A 19,264-nucleotide genomic window follows, 5' to 3' on the forward strand; every position below is an offset into this window, starting at 1 on the left:
GGGGTTCAGGATAATAATAAGCCAAGATTCCCTTTTGCCCCTAGCAAGTGTCCTCACCAAGGCAGCTGAGCTAGAGGAAGGTCCCTCTGCCAGTGTCAAGGACTCGCCAGTGGGCTATAGGCAGTGAGGAGTTTAACTTTTCATTTGCCTTTGTTTCCCACATCACCATGGCAAGCACTTAATCTCCCTTACATCTTTTATTTTTTTAATTTTTTGGTCTTTATTTTATTTTGAAAGGCCGAGACAGAGATCGAGCAGAGGAGGGCCAGAGAGAGAGGGAGACACAGAATCTGAAACAGGCTCCAGGCTCTGAGCTGTCAGCACAGAGCCCGACGTGGGGCTCGAACTCACGAACACGAGGTCATGACCTGAGCCACCCAGGTGCCCCAGATCTCCCTTACATCTTGATGAGGGTGATACTAGGACTTCACCCTAGTAGAAATGGAGTCTATAGGTTTCTGGAGATTAGGCTATGGATAAGATTGCCTTTTTTCTTGCAGTTTACTAAGTTATATGTAAACTGACAGAGTCTCCTGTCCTGGATGAGTATGATCTCTACTAGTTAGCCATTTGTGTTCTGTCCTTTCCCTTGTTCTTGGGCAGCCAGGAGTGTCTGAGGAATATCAAACATACCCCACCTGGAAGCAGGAAGAGGGTGTTCTTAGCCTGTACATTGCCCCCAGCTTGCCTCATGCTCCCTCATCAGTGTTGCCCCAGCAATCAGAGACACATCTGTTTTGATAGAGAGAGGTAGTTCTCTAGGCCATCTGATGAAACTCTTACTCTGCTCTGTAACTTAGTTTATTTCTCAACCAGCCAAAGTAGTGTAGAGTATTGTGCTTTCTCTGTATGTGTTTTCTTGTTCCTTTTTTGCATTCCCTTTCCCTTTTTGACCTTGTTTTCTTCTCCTTCCCTTTGATGATGACTAATATTTTTAGATCCCTGCTTACTTCCATTTCCTGATATCACCAAGACTCATTCTTCACCCCACCTACCTTTGCCAGGCTCAGACTCCAGACTCTCTTCCTGGGAAGCCTCTGCTCCCAACACTTGTAGCTGGGCTTTACTTGGCGCCCTGCCAGGGAGTGGTGGTTTGGGTGATGTGTCCTCCTTTTTCTCTGTATGATCTTCAGAGAGATCTGTCTGGGAAGACTGTGATGGGCCCCACAAATAAACCGTGTGGGTATCCAGATCTTGAGTTGAGTGGCCTGTTAAAACAGGTCTGTGTCAAAAGTGATGAATAGTTTTTGTGGATTTTGAGCAAGTTGCCAATCGATCAGCTACTGTTTAATGAGAGAGAGGCACTGTAAGAGGAGCAAAAGCCCAGCTGCCTATTCAGAGAACCACCTGCCTTTTTTCTTTACTTCATTTTCTTGCTAATGAAGGAACCAATTGGTTTAGAGCGATCAATGCTGACCTATTAGGATCAGACATTGTTTTGGCATTGCCAAGGCAATTAAATTCAGCAGGGTGAGGATTAGAGAGAGAAAGGCAGTGAAAAAAGAGAAACAAGAGACTTTTTATTCAGAAACAGCCACTCTGGTGTTAGAGGCATAAAAAGGATTAGTTAAAAAAGAATTAATCATTAGAGCATTTTCTTTCTTGGTAAAATAATCAGAAGATTTGTTGACATTAGTTCTTAGATTTAGGGAGATAGGCAGCACTGCTTCGCTGATCTGACTTAAGGTACAAGCCTTTATCATTTCCTATTTAGAGCTGTGACTCATCCAAAAAGCCTTCTCTAAAAGACGGCATCAGGTGGTAGGTACCATGACCTATATGAGCTAGATTTTCCATAGCAGCTCCAACTTTAAATAGTCTTGCCCTTCATCATTCTACTAACGTTGATGTGATTCAGAAATTGTTAATCAGTCTATCACGGAAGACTTGATGGAGAGCATAGTACATAAAACCCTTGAGAGTAGAGTCATGAGCTAATCATCTTGGCACACACAGTCCTCTTCCTAATTCTATCAACCAAGCATGGTACCTTCCATTTAGAGGCTCAGTAAATATTTGGGTAAACTGACAAGTTTACTGGGTAGAATTTGAAAACTCGGTGTACTAGGGTGAGGGAAAGAGCAGAAACAAGCATATAAAAGCAGGAATGAGGGATGCCTGGTGGCTCAGTCAACTGAGCATTCGACTACTGATTTCGGCTCAGGTCCTGATCTCAGGGTCATGAGACAGAGTCCCGTATCAGGCTCTGCACTGGGTATGGAGCCTACTGAAGACCATATGTGCTCTCTCTCGCTCTCTCCTTCAAAAAAAAAAAAAGGGGGGGGAGGGCAGGAATGAGTTGAGTAAGTTAGAGAACCATGGGTCCTTTCTACTAAAGCAGGAGTTCCCAGATTGGGATTTCACCAGCCTGTGTAGTTTCCAAAAGTATTTTACTAAGTAGAAATGTTGACTGTTGTCCCATAATACGAAAATATAGAATGTATATAATTTTGGCCCCAAAAGGGCAGTTGTTTAAATTGCTTATATTTTGCTATTTTTTAAAATTCTCTCTAGTTCTTTCTGTTCTGTACTAAGGAGAGCTATTTGCACAGATACAGGCAACGGCCTCTAATGTCTTGGTCCTAGCGGAGTGCCTCCTCAGAGTTGTCACCATATTGCCTTTCATGGACTGCTGATGTTGTGCCCAGGAAGTAACTAAAGGTTGCTGCCACCACCTCTTTGCATTGAGGGTAGAGCAAGGCATCAGCTTAAGTGGTGGTGACAGTGAAGGTGATTCCCTACAAGTCCCTCAGAGTGGTATAATATCCCTGATTTGGAGGCAGTATCTAGATGTCTCCATCTGGTAGATCTTTGATTCTCCCACTAGTTTCCCATACTTTTTGGTTTAATTTATATGTCATCTATGAAAGTGTCTTTTTTTCTTATGTAAGAAGAGTTAAATGTCTTGCTCTGCTTGCTGCAGAATGCTCCCTGGAGTTTTCATTGGATAACTGCCATGAAATTGCCAGAGAACTTTATACCCGTGGTCTCATAATGTTTTTGATCATGCACACCATTAGTTTAAAAATGTGCATGTGAAAAAGATAATCAATATTATTAGTCATCAAGGAAATGCAAACCAGAACTACAGTGAAACACTACTTCATGCCCAGTGGGATAGCCTGAATCAAACTGATGGTTGCCAGAGGGGAGAGGGTTGAAGAGTTAGGCAAAATGGGCAAAGGGGAGTGAGAGATACAGGCTTCCAGTTATGGAACGAATAAGTCACCAGAATAAAAGGCATAGCATAAGGAATATAGTCAATAATACTATAATGACAGTGTAATGGGACAGATGGTAGCTACACTTTGTTGAACACAGCATAATGGACTAACTTGTCAAGTCACTAAGTCACACACCTGAGACTAACATAACATTGTGAGTCAATTGTAGTCACATAAAAGGAAAAAAAGTGGTATTTTAAAAAAATCCCTGATAACAACAAGTGTTGGCAAGGATGCAGAAACACAGAACCCTCATAACTGCTGGTGGCAATGTAAAAATGGTTCAGTCACTTTGGAAAACAGTCTGACAGCTCCCCCCAAATTTAAATATAGAGTTACTGTTTAACCTAGCAATTCCACTTCTAGTTATATACCCAAGAGAAATGAAACTACATATCCATATGAAAACTTGAACATGAATCTGTATAGCAGCCTTAGTCATAATAGCCACACCATGGGAAAAAACCCACAAATCCTTAGCTGATGAATGGATACAGAAAATGTGTTACAGCTGTGCAGTGGATTATTATTTGGCCATTAAAAGTAATGAGATAACAATACATGCTACAACACAGAGGAACCTTGAAAATACTATGCTAAATAAAATAAACCCATCATAAAAGATCACACATTTTGTGACTCCTTCTATATGAAATGTCCAGAATAGGCCAATCTATAAAGTCGGAAAGTAGATTAGTGGTTGCTTGGGGCTGGAAGAATGGGGAAGTAGGGCGATTGATAACTAAAAAGATATAGGATTGTTTTCGGAGATGATGAAATGTGCTGAAAATTGTGGTGACCCGCCTCTGTGGATATACTATTAAACCACTGAACTGTGCACTTTAAATAGGTGAATTATAAAGTATGTGAATTTTATCTTACTGAAGCTTTTACAAAAAACATTTTCAAGTGGGCACCCCAATGTAAGTATATTTATTCACTTTTAAATTATATGCATGTATTCCCTCATCAGTATGTATATTATAAAACACAACAACATAGACATTTTAAAAGCATACAATAAAGGTAATGGCAATATAAAATCTAGCATTTTCTTCTGGATTAATGATTCACAATTTTACAAGCCCCTGGAGTGCATGCACCCCACTTTGGAAAGCACTCTTTGTGACCACATGATAGAGATTGATGTATGTGATAACAAGCCTTCATAGGAAGGCTAGGTCTTGCAAGTCCAAGGAGCTCTGTATATTCTTATGGCTCAACATACTCAGATATGTGATGGCACCAGCATTTCTAATCATTTCATTGCACTGTCAGAGAGAAGTTTGAGTGGCATATGATAACAATCATTGATGGCCCTTATAACCTTATATTTTATAATTACTACTAGAATATATTCAATATGTATGTGGAACTCTACAGAGAGAGGAGGAAGAAATCCTATTCCCAACTGAATGACATAAAGCTGTATTTTTATTAAGAGCTTTGACTGACAATATAAATCATGAATCACCAACATGAAGCTTGAGGCACCAGAAGCCAGAGAGAAAATATAACCTATAAAATGTACCATTCTTATATATTTTAATATTCATAGCACCTGGGATTTTAGGGCTATCGTATACTAAGTTAAGGCATCCAATTTTTTTATTCAACATTTTCTTTTTTTCAGGTAAGTTAGTCTCCTTGATCCTTTGTGTAATTTCTTTATCATATCAGCTGGCAGTAATTAGTTTGGATATTTCTCTGTTTGAGCGGTTCATGAAAAAAATGGTGAATAATTACGTATTTTTCATTAGATTGGTGTATACTGTAGTCACTAAAGCACACTCAGTAGTGAATAAATATGAATACCCAGCAGTATTTAGTGTCGGTTTATAAGTATAGTGTACAAGTGTTTAATACATATTTATTGGCAGTGATATTGATGTTGAAGGGTTAAAAGGGGAATATTTTCAAATTGCCTGGCTCTGTTTGAAATGTACAAAGAACATGGTATTGCATTTGCTTGTTTTTTGCTGCAGTAATGTATCATTAACAATTTATTATGGTGTATCAAGCCATGAAACAGACCACGTCTTGAGCATATTTCTCTGGTAGACAAAGGTGCAGATTTTATGTATTGAGTTAAAGGAAATGAAACTTTCCCAGCAAGATTAAGCAGAAAGAAATTTGGCTCTAGATATAATATATGTCTTTAAAATGTGGTAAAAATAAGTTTAAAAGATTCTTTATTAAATCCTCACCTCTATCAATTAATCTCTATACTATAAATTATCACAGATTTCCTTCCAGGTAAAGACAGTTAAAAGATCAAGTGGAGAGTTTAGTCCTAAAAATAAATTATTATTGCACTATTGTCATTTTTCCCCTTTTGTTTAAAAATCGTTTTTGCTAGCACCTGTAGTCTAACAGAACTCAGATTTCATTCTTGAGAAAGGATAAGACAATGCATCATAAAACACAATTTATGTAACCCCTTTAAATGTACTTTTTATGATGACATTTTAATATTTCAGAAGTCATGAAGGTTTAAGTTCCAGTTTATATGATTGTCGGGTTTTGTATATTAGTATTTATTAGAAACAAAGTCATTTCAAGGTTAAAGTTTAGAAACAGCATAGGTGTTTTTATACATATACAAAATATGTACTATCAGAAAGAAGGTACTGGCCAAAGGATTGATGGGGACTGCTGTTTTCAACACACTTCATTTGAAAAGGACCATATCAAATCTTTAAACACACTAAATTCAGCTGGTATATTCACTTTCAGTCAATAAGAACTTTAGTAATACGGTGAGGAGATAGGAAAAAGCTAATACACCATGTGCAGAAAATACACAAATAGCTTCCTGTTCCAAAGCTTTGTTCCCTTTTCCTTGGTGAAAAACAGAAAGCTATAAAACAAATCATTATAAAATTCTAAGTAGACTGTACTCCTAACAGCTAATGTAGGTGCTAAGTTTTACCATCTTCCTTTTCTTTATTTCTTAAAAAACAAAACAAAACAGCCCCTAATATGGGAGAGCTAAAGCTGCTGTCATTGTACAAGCCAAGTAGGAGAGGGGCCCTGATTACAGCAACTCGATCTGCTCTAGCCAATTAAACTGTGAACCTCAAAGCTGTTTTACTAAAGCAGACTTTTTGTCAGGCAGTCATACTAGAAGCATTTTCTTGGCACAAAGTACACATCTGAACATTTAAATCCAAATATGCTAACAGATGTCTCTTGAGCAAGAGCATCATAAAACCAGATTTCACTTGAGTGAGGAAAATACTTTTTGCATCATTTTATATTTTCTACTTGGAGATTACATTTCACTTTAGACGATAGCCCTATGGACTGTGAGTAGCATCGGTACATCCTATCAGAGTGAGATGAGCACATGCATTTTAAATCAAAGTGATGTTACCTAGTTCTGAGAACAGAGAATGCTAATGAAACAGACCATTATTTTCCTCTCTTGGTTTTCAGGCCTCTTCGACCCACAAATGTCTGACACCCTGTGAATCTGCTTTTCTCCTTTATGATTCTGCATAAATGTGTTTGGCATCTGGGCAAGTTCTTTCCCCAAGAATTTAGTAGAATAGCTTTTCTATTTGGTTGATTTCTCCCTTGGGCACAGATGGAATAAGGTGAATGTTACTCATTTAGGTCTGTCCCAAATCCATACAGCCAGTCCTGTGGCCATCACCCATAATCCCTGCCACACTGACCAGATAGCAACTGCTGAATGATGCACGTTAGACACAGGATCCCTTCCTACAGTTTTTATGTTACAATCTAGATTTAATGTGATGTCTCCCCAAAGCAAACAAATATGTGCAGATCTTCATTCAGAGAATAGAAGTAGTTGAAAAAGAAATGTAATTTGATTATTTACCTTGAAGTTCCTAATGAGGTGAATGTCCACAAGGAAGTTCATAGATGTTTCACTGTTCATTCTACCATACATTATCTCTTCTTGGAACACAATATAGAATGTCACTTTAGAGGTACACTGGATACATAGTTTGGCAAAATGGAAAATTGAGACCAGAAATGGAGAGAGGACTTTTGACAAAGAATACATCTGAAAGTGTGTCCCAAGTATGAATATCATTATAATTTCTACATTTTTAGTAATAGGAATTTTAAAATTTGGCACGATATTATAGAAATCAGCACCCTCAGTACTACCACCTGTTAAGTTGATCCTATGAATATTATATTGCCTGATAGTAGCACTTTGAACTGAAATCTACAGAAGAAAAAGATATTTAGAGGCAACTCATTTTTTTTGTAATTCTGTATTTTTCCTTTTCATATTTTATTTACATTGAAGAACGTATCACGGATGTTCATTATGTTAGTTTAGAGTCTTCTATGAAATTTTGAGATAGCAAAATTGACATCTGTCTTTAAATTTATCCTTACATGACATGAAGATTTCTCAGAATTGTTTCTTGAGAGGCGCCTGTGTGGGTCAGCCAGTTAAGTATCCGACTCTTGATTTCATCTCAGGTCATGATTTCGTGGTCGTGGGAGCCCCATGTTGGGCTTTGCGCTGAGCGTGGAGCCTGCTTAAGATTCTCTCCATCTGCCCCTCCCATGTTTGCATGCATGCTCTCGCTCACTCTTAATAATTTTTTTTAATTAAAAAAATTTTTTTTCTTGAAACTTGTATCCTATGAGAAAGAAAATAAATTTAAATTAGAGGTTTTTTGCTTACGGTTATGAATAACAGGTCACCAAATAATATTACAAAGATTAGAAGTAGGATATTATTTAATCTCTAATAGTTGGCCTGGTATTTTTAAAAATTTTGTGGGGATATTTTGATTCAAAAAGCATATAATATTCTTCCTAAAGATAACCAGCAAATCTATTTCTTAATATTTGCAATATTAGTCTATGTCCCTATTATATCACCATTCTGATTTTTAATTTTTTACATAAAATTAATACTTTTGTAGTTATTTTTCACACAGTAAGATTTATCATTATAGTATTTTAGTCTCACATTAAGAAACACAGATTCAAACTTCAGGTGATTAAGATTTCAATATCCAAACTACAGAAAGAGCTTTTCACACCAAGTTGTATCTAGCATGCTTGATTGTATTTGAAAGTAAATAAGTAGATACTAAGGATAAATCCAAATGGCATACCTTGTTCATATTACTTTGGTTGCTATGTTAATTAGGTTTTACAGGAACCTACATATCACATGATCATGATCATGAATATATTCAGACATCCAAAATGACAGTGAAGTAGATTGTAGGCTTTTAACCCCCTTCCAAAGACTAAGGTCGAAGCCAAATAGTAGGTAACTGAGGTCAAAACTAAGAGAATCCTGATCATTTAGGTTTGATATGGAGGAACTGTATTTTTGTCAGTATATTCCAAGCAAGATAAGAGAAGATTCCCTATGAAGCCTGGATGTCTTTTATCTTTTTTCCCCCCTACTGAATTGGCTACCATACTCAAGCATTGTCTTCTTGTGACATTTGAAGTCATTCAGGTTATCAAATATACCCCAGCCAAACTGTTTTCCAGTCTACTGGGACTTGAAAACACTGTGATTTTCTTTATCAATTAGGTAACCAGTAGGAAACACTAGTTGTAAAGACTACCTAATATGTATCTTTTAGAAATGGGTTATTCTAGTTTGTAAATGCTAACTGATATAACTTCTGTATGAACTAAGCAGACCTTTGCTGATGGGATGCATTTTGTAAATCCAAAAGAACCATTTGCCAAAGGCCTAGGCTCAGGGGAAAGATAAAAAGGAGTTTATATCTGACAGCAGTCTTTGTCTATTTTAATACGATTTTATTGAATTCTTCATAAGGTGAAAACTACTCAGTGAGTCTAAAGATACACAAATTAGGCCTGGAGCATCAAGCACATTTGATGTTATAGCAGAGAGGCACTAAAACTTTATATAATGCAGTGTGCTTTATTTTTATATAGCTTAATTCACACTATCACGAGCACTTTACAGAAATAATCAATTGCAAGCTTAAAAGAAAAAGGAAGCTTTTTAGGTGAGATTTAAGGATAGAAAATACTCTTATTTTGTACCCATGGTACAACTGAGTCAGTTGGCTCCTTACGTGTTCCTGTGAAACCAGGCTTACGGTTTTCCCACTGAGCCCTATAATGTCAGCCTGCCAGAGGCAGGCATTGTTCCCATGCACCTTACCCGTTGTCTAATACAAAAAGCCCTGTCTCTGCTACAGCCCCCCAGTCATCCTGGGTTAGGGCAGAATTCCACCCAAGGCCCACACCGTCTTCTCAGTTACCAGCCCAGGCTTCCAGGGAGATACCAACTTTGTCATGGTCTCTGTAGCACCTTCTGATTTTGTTCCAGCCCTCCTATCATTGAGTGTTGTGTGTGCATATATATGCATGTGTACTTGAATTATTATTCATTTTTTGGCTGAACAATTTGGTACACTTAATGATTTTTCAAAGAATTTTTTAAACTTCTTTAAACTACAACTCTCCCTTTAAAATTTTCCTAAAACATTAATTGGATGATAAAAATTTTTGTGTGAAATAGACCATACATACAAAAGAAGGCATATAATGTTTAGGTACAGTTTAGTTTTAATAAAATGAAGTCCCCTTACTCATCACTAAGTTTAAGAGATCAAACATTACCAGTACCTCTGGCATCTTTACAATGTTGGGTCTTCCTATACATAAATGTGATGTGTGTCTCCATTTATTTTGGTCTTCCTTACTGGCATTCAATAAAATTTTATAATTTTCTCTACATCTTGCAAATCTTTTTGTTAGGTTATTCCTAGTTGTAACATATTTTTGTTATATATATATGTATATATATATTATGCATATATGTATATATTATAAATAGTGCATAAAATATATGTTTATTTTTTGCATATAAATATAATATCTTTAATATAATCACATTATAAAATGTATAGACAAGCAACTGACTTTTGAATTTTGATCTTGCACCTTGCAGCCTTGCTAAGCCCTTATTTATCATAATTATTTGTAGTTTCTTTGTGGTTCTTTACATGGATAATAACTTCATTTGGTTTTTGTTTTCCCTTTCTTTTACTCTGATTGTAGGGAATCTGAAGGATATTAAAAATAGCACTGGTGGTCATGTTTCTCATATTTGTTTTTAAATTTTAAAAGTAATGCTTGTATTTTACCATTAAAAAACACATTTGATAATATTTTGATACCTAACCTTTAACAGGTTAAAGAAATTACCTTATATTTCTGGTTTGCTAAGAGTTTTTAAATTTTTCGAATAGCAGTTGAATTTTATCAAATGCTTTTTCTGAAAGTATTGAGATGATCATATAGCTTTTCTTGTTTAAAGCTAACATTTTCTAATGTTAGACATACCTGTTACTCCTGGAATAAACCTTATTTGGTCAGGATGAATTACCTTTTTGTATATCGTTGGATTCGTTTTACCAAATAGTTTTGCATTTGCATTCATAAGTCAGGTCAACTAGAATTTTTTTTGTATCTCCCTTGTCTGATTTTGTTTTTAGGTCTTATCAGTCTCATAGAATGTGTTATAGGGTTTTGCTCCCCACCCCCCAAAGAATTTTTTTTTTAAATACTAAATTTGTTTCTTTTTTTTTTTTTTTTAATATTTTTTATTTATTTCTAGGAGAGAAAGAGAGACAGCGTGAGCAGGGGAGGGTCAGAGAGAGAGGGAGTCACAGACTGAAACAGGCTCCAGGCTCTGAGCTGGCAGTCAGCACAGAGCCCGACGCGGGGCTCGAACCCACGAACCGCGAGATCATGACCTAAGCGAAAGTCGGACGCTTAACCGACTAAGCCACCCAGGCGCCCCTAAATTTGTCTGTTTCTTGACTGTCTAGCAGAACTTACCTGTTAAACCTTCAGGGTCTTGTGGGAAGATTATTAGCTATTAACTAAGGATCTTATTATTTATGGAACCAGTCTTCTATTTTTTATTGAGTCACTTTTAGTAATTCATAGTTTTCTAGAAATTTGTCCATTTCAATTAGGTTTTCAAATTTATTGACTTAAAGTTATTCATAATTTCTTAAATTTTTAATCTCTGTGGCATCTGTAATTATGGTCTCTTTCTTATGCCTAATGTTTATTTATTCCTTTTTACTGTTATTCCTGATCCATCTTCTGATAGTTAACCTTTTCCAAGAACAGACTTTGGTTTTTCTGATTCTGGATATTATATCATTGTTTTCTGTTTCAGTATTTTCTATTCTTATCCTTCTTATCTCTTCCATTTGCTATTGCTGTTGTTTTCCTAACAACTTTAATAATTAATAACAGCAAGTTGATTCAATATCGAATTCAGTAATTTTCAGTCTCTCTTATTTTCTACTGTAAGCATTGTAAACTATAGATTTCCCACCATGGTCCACATTATCTATGGCCTACAAGTTTTAAAGTCTTTGGCTAGTAAGTCTAGTATCTTCTTCTTGGCTTCCTCTTGGATAGTTTCTATTTCTTTTTTTTCTCTCCTGTTTATGGAGCGTACCTTCCTTTTTCTTGGCATGTCTTGTAATTTTTTCCTGAAAATTGAACAGTAGAAATATTATAATAATGTGACAATCTGAATATCAGATTCTTCCCCCTTCCCGGGGTTTGTTGTTGCTGCTGGTTATGGGTTGCTATTCTATGCCAGTTAATGATTTTTTAAAATTAGTTTTAAAAAATGTATTTTTTGGTATGTGTGTCTTTTGAAGTCTGTGTTCTATTGGCTTAGTGGTCACCTAGTGTTTTGACAATTTCCTTAAACACTTAGAGCCAAGGAAAGAAAAGAAAAACCTCTCTCAGATTGGCTCTGTGTTGAGGAACGGCTGTAGCACTTAACCAACCTGTTTATAACTCTGCTTTAGCCTTTACTTCCTGCTTGCACAGAGCCTGCAGGCCAGCCAGGAGTTGAAAGCTTAGGGGCTTCTCAGACCTCCCTGAGCATGTGCCCGACCCTTGGAATGCCTGTGGATTTCTCTGTTTCCCCTTGTGCTGGAGCTTTTCAATCCCCCATGTGTCTCCTTTTCTGTCCTCTTCTTTCTCAGGATTCTCAGTCTATCATTTGTGCCCATTGTTGTCCCTTGCCCAGGCTGCTCAGCCAATAATTGTACCTTTAAGTGCTTTTGGTATATAGCCACTTAGGAAGCCAGCTGAGCCCTGGGAATGTTACATGTTGGGCAAAAGAAAGGTAACTCCTCACAGCAGTCCTTAAGGTCACCACCAGATCGATTGAAACCCACAACCACAATTCTTTGGAAATAAGGTCCATATTGTTCCCTCTGGCGCCAGAGCCCTGGATCAGGAGTGCGGGATGCTCTCCTCATACCCACTGCCCTGAGGTGGGAGGTGCGAGGGACAGTAAGCGACGAGTTTTAGTGTTACTTTCATCATTATCCATATCTAAGTATTTTCTCATTTCCATTACTGGTTTCTTCTCTGACTCCTAGGTTATTCAAAAATATATTGAGGGGTGCCTGGGTGGTTCAGCCGGTTAATTGTCCAACTCTCGATTGCAGCTCAAGTCATGATCTCATGGTTGGTTTGTGGTCCAAGCCCACATCAGGCTCTGTGCTGGCAGTGCAGAGCCTGCTTGGGATTTTCTCTCACTCTCTCTCTGTCCCTTCCCTGCTCTCTCTCTCACTCTCTCTCTCAAAATAAATAAACTTTAAAAAAATTTTTTAAATATATATTAAGCTTATAGACATATGGGTTTTTAAATGCTACATTTAAGAGGTGTGTGTGTGTGTGTGTGTGTGTGTGTTTGTATGTTAATATTTCAGTTAATAGACTGTGACCAGAGAATGTGATCTATGTGATCATGAGCCTTTTAAACTTATAGACAAGTGTAGTCTTCTTTCTTTGGTAATAAATGTCTTGTGTGCTTGAAAAGAATGTGCATGTTCCAGTTATTGGTAACGCTATATTCTCTTTCTTTTCTTTAAATGTCTGGTAGAATTCCCCAGGGAAGCCATCTGGCCCAGGGCTCTTATGTATTGGGAGATTTTTGATAACTAATTCAGTTTCTTCATTAGTTATGGGTCTGTTCAGCTCTTTTCTTTTTTTAAAATATTTATTTATTTTGAGAGAGAGAGAGAACAAGTGCAGGGGCAGGGGGGAGGGGCAGAGAAAGAGAATTCCAAACAGGCTTCATACTGTCAGTGCAGAGCCCAGCATGGGGCTCAATCCAGGAAACCTTAAAATCAAAACCTGAGCTGAAATCAAGAGTCTGCCACTCAACCAACTGAGCCACTCAGGTGCCCCTGTGTGCATGTTATGTTAATTGTATTGCCGAAATATTCTGTACCTTGTCTGAGTTTTTGTCTCATTGATCTATCAAATGCTGAGAGAAAGACGTTAAAATCTTCCAAAGGTAGTAGATTTGTCAGCTTCTTATAAGTTTATCACTTTCTGGTTCATGTGTTTTAAAGCTGTGTCACTACATACATACACATTTAGAACTGTTAAATATTTCTGGTGAGACGAAAGATTTATCAATGTATAATTATTCTCTTTAGCAATGCTTTTCACTCTAATGTTTCCATTGTCTGATGTTATTTTAATTTTTGCATATATACCCAATAGATGTTTTTCTGTATCTTTAATTTCCGGCTTCCTTTGTCCTGATGTTGTGTTTCTTATAAACAGTGTATCACTGGATATTTTTTTCTTGAGTTTGGCTATTTTGTCTTTCAAACTACAGAATTAGTCTACATATGCTGATTATGATTCCTCATACAGTCGGCCCTTGAACAACATGGATTTGAAGTACATGTGAATTTTTTGGAATTTATACATGGATTGTTTCATACACACAACACACACACACACACACACACACGGTATGGTTCGCTCAATGTGTTCTTTTTTCCTTATGATTTTCTTAATAACATTTATTGTAAGAATATAGTAATACATAAAACATGCAAAATCTGTGTTAACTGACTATGTTGTTAGTAAGGCTTCTGGTAAACAGTAGGCTCTTAGTAGTTAAGTTTTTAGGGAATCAAAAGTTATATGTGGATTTTCAGATGTATGGAGGGGAGGAAGGGGGTCTGTGCCCCTAATCTCCATGTTATTCAAGGGTCAACTGTATTTTCAGTCTGTTTCTATGATATCATTTTTTACTTTCTGTTTGTCCAACTTTTTCCTTTAAATTTCTTACTTTACAAAAAAAAATAAATTTTTTCTTTTATCCTTTCTTGCATTCTTTTATGTTGATTTTTTTGTTTTTTCTTCATTCTGCTTTCTCCCCCTTCTACTAGTTTGGGAGTTATATATTCTGTTTCCATTTTAGTGGCTCTACTAGATTTTGGAAAGTAAATCTATGTTTTTACCCTCTATTTAGATTCCATCAGGACCTTAGAAGACATTTACCTTCTGGGGCATCTGGGTAGCTCAGTTGGTTGAGTATCCGACTTTAGCTCAGGTCATAATCTCAGTTTGTGAGTTCAAGCCCTACATCTGGCTCACTGCTGTCATCACAGAGCCTGCTTTGAATCCTCTGTCTCCCTCTCTGTCTGCCCCTCCTCTGCTTATGCTCTCTCAAAAATAAAGCATTTAAAATTTAAAAAACAAAGACATTTATCTCCCATGATCCCTTCCATTATCCCTTATCTGATCATATGCTGTTCCCCCAACCCCTGCCCAGAATTTTGTGTATACCTTGATTTATTCTTTAATTTTTTTAATGTTTTATTTATATCTGAGAGAGAGAGAGAGAGGCAGCGTGAGCAGGGGAGGGTCAGAGAGAGAGGGAGACACAGAATTGAAAGCAAGCTCCAGGCTCTGAACTAGCTGTCAGCACAGAGCCTGACGCAGGGCTCGAACCCCACGAACCATGAGATCATGACCTGAGCCAAAGTTGGACGCTTAGCTGACTGAGCCACCCGGGCGCCCCACCTTGATTTTTTTTTAACCCCACCAGTGTGGCATATTATTTTTGTTTTACCTGGTCTATATGCATTTAGCATTATCCGCAAATATTTTATATTCTTAACTCACTCTTCTTTCTTGCATCTTAGATCTTCCCTGCAGGATCATTTTCCTTCTTTCTGAAATAAGTCATTAAAAATTTAAGTAAGAACCTATTGGTAATTAATTCATGTCCTTTGTCTGAAGATTCCTCATTTTGAAATTCTGAAAATCCTGTATTTTACCTCTATTCTTGAAAATATTTTAATTTTGGTATATGTTTGCGATTGTTTTTATATTTATCAAAGTAATACATGCATATAGATTAAAAAGTTGAATAGCAGTAAAAAGCCCATATAAGAAACACAACTGCTGCCACACTCACGCATCCTTAAGCAGTACAGACTCCATCTCTAAAGGTGGTGACTTCAGCTTTTCCCTCAGGCGTTTACACATGCCTATAATTTTCTGGGTGGTGCGTTAATTTTTTTGATTAATCAATTGTAGCCCTTTTCTATAAACTCATTATGGTTATTGATGAAGGTTTGGCTCCCTTACACCGCTATTTCCTATGCTTTCGCCCCCCTCCTCCCAGTCTAGCTGTATTACAGTTTGTAGTTAAAGCAGTTTTTACTTTGTTTACTTCATTTTGTTGTCATGCAAATATTATTCACACCCGAGCATGTAGACTATGATTGCTTCCCTTCTGATTTTTTTCCCTAAAGTTAGTTTAGAACAATTTTTTTAAGCTTATGTAATTTATTTTGAAAGGAGGGAGAGAGAAAGCACAAGGAGGGGAGGAGAGAATGAGAGACAGAATCTCAAGCAGGCTCTGTGCTGTCAGTGCACAGCCCAGTGCGGGGCTTGAACTCATGAACTGTGAGATCATGACCTGAGCCAAGATCAAGAGTCACAAGTTTAACAGACTGAGCCACCCAGGTGTCCCCTAAAGTTGGATTTTAGTAGCTACTGATGCTTTTTTTTCACATGTTCTAATAGCTTCTCAATAAAATTTTCTTTGAGCACTCTATCACTTCTGGTTTTGTCCCTTATAGATTCCCTTCCAGGAGACCTCTATTCTCTGGTTGCTCTCTCAGCCTTATGCACGCCTCTTATTCCCAGGCTCTTCCTGTGCAGCCATTCTTGGCATTCTTTCTGCCTTTCTCCTGAGTTGGAGTCTCTGTTTCCTTGATTTCCCACCTTCTGTTTCTTGTTTTACTCCCTAGCTTTAGTAGAGCACATACTCTAGAAGTTTCGTCAGACTGCAAAGTGTCCAGTGGCCACAGGTGTGGTGATGAGAGCCTTCAGCATTCCTGCCTTTTGAGGTACACTGCTCCCATTGTTCAGATTACTTACCCTCTGCAACGGGCATAGTGGTCATCTCCCTTCACCATCATCCTGGAGATACACCTTGATTCTCTTCTTTGATAGATCTTCAAACAGAAGATCGATGATTTGGGATAAACACTCATTTTGGTAGGAGATACCCTTCAGTAGTTTTCTGAAAAAGATTCATGGAAAGCAAAGTGTCTGAAACTTTGCATGTCTGAAAATTGTCTATTCTGCCCTCATACCTGCTTGACAGTTTGGCTACATACAGAATTCTTGGTTGGAAATTGTTTTCCTTTAGAAGTTTAAAGGCATTTTCCTATTGCTTCCTAGCTTCAGTGTTCTTGAGAAATGTGAAGCTGTTCTGAAACATGATACCTGGCTTTCTGTTTTTTTGTTTTTTCTCTCTCTGGAATTTTCTAAGCCTTTCTCTATTGTTACAAAGTTTCAGGGATGTGCTTGGGCTAGTTCATTTTGATCACTGTTCTTAGCCTTCTAAGTATACATCTCAGCCTACATCCTTGAATTTTCTCCTATCCACTTTTTTGGATGTCTCTTTCCAAAATTTCCATTATTTGAATGTTGGCCTTCCAGGATTGGTCTTCCAATTTCCTTACCTTTTCTCTCTTCTTTACCTTTTTTTTTAAGTTTGTTTTTGTTTTTGTTTTTCAGCTCTATATTCTGTGATACTTACACATGTTAATTTTCTGACTTTTATTTTGATTTTTTAAATGTCTGCTATCCTGTTTTTAATTCTTAAGAGCTCAGTTTTGCTCCTAAATAATTATCTTAAGAGGTTTTTTGTTTATTTTTTTAGAGTTTCTGTTTCTTCCAAGTTGTTTTTTATTTCCCCTGTTTTTATTTTCCTCTCTCTTTTGTTTTGGAGGGCTTTCTCATATGTCCTTGTAAGTAACCTTTGATTTTCCCTCTTATTACTAACAGAAGACTAAAAACTGATTAGAAGCTTTGAATATGGTTTTGAGTTTCACTGTAGGGTAGTGGTTCTTAACCATGGCTCAACCTTAGAATCACCTAGAGAGATTTTTTTAAAATCTCAGCTCTCAGCCATCTCCCCACACTTTCCTTCCCCCAAGACTAGTTAAGTCAGACATTCTTGGGAGTGGAACCCAGGCACTACTGTTTTTCCAGTGCTTCCAAAACGATGCTAATAAGCAGCCAATATTGAGAGCCATTGGTAATCCATTTGTTTTGGAATCCCACGTGCAATTATTTTAGGATTTTCCCCCGTAAGCTAGTCAGATTCCTCAGAGAAGAAACATCTGCCTAGAGAGGAAGGGTCCAGCTGACATTGCTCCAGTTGCTGAGTAGGGAAAGAGGGAAAGAGTATGGTCACTTAATCACTTGATTTCAGTAAAATGCCCATATCTTCAACTGCCTAGGCCAACTTCTAGTCCAAAGACTGTTATCCTCTCTGAAGGATAAGCGGTCAAGTTTTTTGCTGGGAGAAAGGATTACCCAGTGGCATGGCATAGTGAGGGATCTAGACAGTTAACTGCTTAATAGTTAATAGCTTTCACTCTATCCTCACCTCTCCTTTATCCCTAGTTCCAGAAGTATCAAGGACTGCTGGTTTCTGAGACTTTTCATGATGCTGGGGCATAACAAAGACTGATTGTTATCTTCCCCCACTACTAACTAGGAGTCCATGGAGAACTGGCCTGCTAAGCCAGTTCCTAGCCTTCAAAATTTTATTATCTTTTCTCCTTTTCTTCCTATCCTTTGGCTTTGCCTTTTTAAAAAATCTTTTTATTGAAGTTTTAAGGGATTTCAGGATTAAACTTTTGGTCAATGCTAGCTTTCTCCATAACTCCTTGATATTACTACACTGTCTTCCATTGTTGCTGTTCAGAAGTCAGATGTCAGTCTTATGGTATAATCAGTCTGTGCACATAATCTCTCTTCTTTTCCTGGCTGCTTTTCAGATCTACATTTTGGTTTCAATGTTCTTCAGTTTCTCTAGTGTTTAGGTATGGATTTCTCTTAATCTAGCTTGGGGTTCTTTGGGATTTCTTTATCTGAGTATCAGTATTTTTCAGTACAAAATGCTATTCTAATATCTCATTAAATATTGTCTTGCTCTCATTCTTTATATTCTTCCTAGAATCTTGATTAGACTGGATGTATGTTAGGCTTCCTCACTCTGTTCATCATATTTCTTAGGCTTTTTTAATATTTTCCATTTCTTTGTGTCTCTATACAGATTCTTTGTAACTCCTTTAGCTCTGTCTTATATTTTATTTTCTCCAACTGTCTTTGATTTTTCTGGTTAACTTATTCATTAGATAGCAATTTAAATTATATATTTTTAAAATCTCTCTAAGTATTGTGTGGCTTTCTTTAAATATGCTTTTTCAACTTTGATAGTCTTATGTTGCATTATTATACTTTGTCTCCTCTTTAAATATATTAAGCAAGTTCTATGTTTTAAATCTGATAATTCTCATCTCTACAGTTTATACCAGTCTGATTATGATGTTTGTTGTTTCTGTTGACTCATTCATGAGGCTTCTTTCCACTTGTTTTTAGTGATTGTTTTTATTGTTTTTTCATGTTCTTCGGAATTTTTGTGGGAATTATTTTTTGAGACCTGCCTGTAAGTGTGCTCCTCCATGGATGACTTGGTTAGCTTCTCTCTGGTGCCTAAGGGCAGACTACCAACAAGGATTATTTGAAACTTAAGTTTTAATTTCAGGTTTTCTTCTTAATGCCACCCTGTTAAGTATGAATTCTGTCCTGAAACCTGATTGAGAGTGAATTTGTGCTTCAGAATTTTTAAAGGAATTTTCTTTTGCTTTTTTTTTTTTTTT

The 19,264-nt window shown here is 37.0% G+C and overlaps 1 protein-coding gene across 5 annotated transcripts in view; it reads left to right on the forward strand.

Moving 5' to 3' along the window:
• Window positions 1-19,264, forward strand: part of BTBD9 (BTB domain containing 9) — a 404,299-nt gene that overhangs the window by 211,200 nt on the left and 173,835 nt on the right. The window lies entirely within an intron of this gene.

Source organism: Crocuta crocuta, unplaced genomic scaffold, assembly GCF_008692635.1.
Source record: "Crocuta crocuta isolate KB4526 unplaced genomic scaffold, BGI_CrCroc_1.0 scaffold132, whole genome shotgun sequence".
In the NCBI taxonomy this organism is placed as follows: Eukaryota; Metazoa; Chordata; class Mammalia; order Carnivora; family Hyaenidae; genus Crocuta; species Crocuta crocuta.